Source organism: Staurois parvus, unplaced genomic scaffold (genome assembly GCF_062004578.1).
Source record: "Staurois parvus isolate SC_StPar_1 unplaced genomic scaffold, SC_StPar_1.0 ptg000262l, whole genome shotgun sequence".
NCBI lineage: Eukaryota > Metazoa > Chordata > Amphibia > Anura > Ranidae > Staurois > Staurois parvus.
In genome coordinates, this window is record NW_028318058.1 from 5624138 (window position 1) to 5625978 (window position 1841).

Here is a 1841-nt window from a genome sequence, read left to right on the forward strand (position 1 = left end):
TTACATGCAAAGCAAGATAGTTCAAGCCGTGATTTGTCATCATTGTGATGATTATGGCTTACAGCCCATGAAAACCCTAAATCCACAATCTCAGAAAATTAGAATATTACATGCAATCAATAAAAAAAGGATTGTTCATAGAACAATATCGGACCTCTGAAAAGTATAAGCATGCATATGTATTCAGTACTTAGTTTGGGCCCCTTTTGCAGCAATTACTGCCTCAATGCGGCAGGGCATGGAAGCTATCAGCCTGTGGCACTGCTGAGATGTTATGGAAGACCAGGATGCTTCAATAGCGGCCTTCAGCTCTTCTGCATTGTTCAGTCTCATGTCTCTCATTTTTTTCTAGGCAATGCCCCATCAATTCTCTATGGGGTTCAGGTCAGGCGAGTTTGCTGGCCAATCAAGCACAGTAATCCCACGGTCATTGAACCAGGTTTTGGTGCTTTTGGCAGTGTGGGCAGGTGCCAAGTCCCGCTGGAAAATGAAGTCAGCATCCCCATAAAGCTCGTCTGCGGAAGAAAGCATGAAGTGCTCCAAAATCTCCTGATAGACGGCTGTGTTGACCCTGGACTTAATGAAGCACAGTGGACCAACACCAGCAGATGACATGGCTCCCCAAATCAACACAGACTGTGGAAACGTCACATTGGACTTCAAGCATCTTGCAGTGTGTGCCTCTCCATTCTTCCTCCATACTCTGGGTCCTTGGTTTCCAAATGAGATGCAAAAGTTGCTCTCATTAGAAAAGAGGACTTTGGACCACTGACCAGGTCTGTTTTTCTTTAGCCCAGGTAAGACACTTCTGCCGTTTGTTGTTCAGGAGCGGCTTGACAAAAGGAATACGACATTTGAAGCCCATGTCCAGGATCCGTCTGTGTGTGGTGGCTCTTGATACATTGACTCCAGCCTCAGTCCACTCCTTGTGAAAGTCCCCAACACTTTTGAATGGCCTTTTCCTGACAATCCTCTCCAGGCTGTGGTCATCCCTGCTGTTTGTGCACCTTTTTCTTCCACACTTTTCCCTTCCACATAACTTTCTATTCATGTGCTTTGATACAGCACTTTGGGAACATCCAACTTCTTTTGCAATTACCTTTTGAGGCTTTCCCTCCTTATGGAGGGTGTCAATGATGGTTTTCTGCACAACTGTCAGGTCAGCAGTCTTTCCCATGATTGTGATTCCTACTGAACCAGACTGAGAGACCATTTAAAGGCTCAGGAACCATTTGCAGGTGTTATGGCTTAATTAGCTGATTAGAGTGGGACACTTTGAGCCTAGAATATTGCACCTTTTCACAATATTCTAATTTTCTGAGATTGTGGATTTGGGGTTTTCATGAGCTGTAAGCCATAATCATCACAATTATGAAAATTCATGGCTTGAACTACCTTGCTTTGCATGTAATGAGTCTATCTCATATATTAGTTTCACCTTTTAAGTTGCATTACTGAAATAAATGAACTTTTGCACAATATTCCAATTTTTCGAGTTTCACCTGTAAGTCCTGTGTCCTGTACGTAACTGTAAATTGTTTATCTTGAAGTCAAGTTTATTTCATTCCTTTTTGGATAAAGGTTTTAGCTAAATTAATTAAAGCTGACAATTGTAAGCACCCGTCAGTGTTAAATGGTTTGTACCAACCCTCTAATTTCCACTTTTGTTGCACAGTTTAGTCTGTTAAATGAAGTTTAAAGATAACAGAAGGATCAAAAAGTTAAAAAGAAAATGCGTTTGCTTCAGCAGCACATATACTAAAATTAGAACGATATGGAGAAGATTAGCGTGGCCCCTGCGCAAGGATGACACACAAATTCGTGAAGCGTTCCATATTTGT

General features: G+C 41.9%; 1 non-coding gene across 1 annotated transcript; it reads left to right on the plus strand.

Annotated features, from left to right (window-relative positions):
- The first annotated feature begins 1734 nt into the window (after positions 1-1734).
- On the plus strand, positions 1735-1841 carry LOC149459369 (U6 spliceosomal RNA). The gene has a single exon (XR_016313294.1). It is a non-coding gene; the product is annotated as a U6 spliceosomal RNA (small nuclear RNA).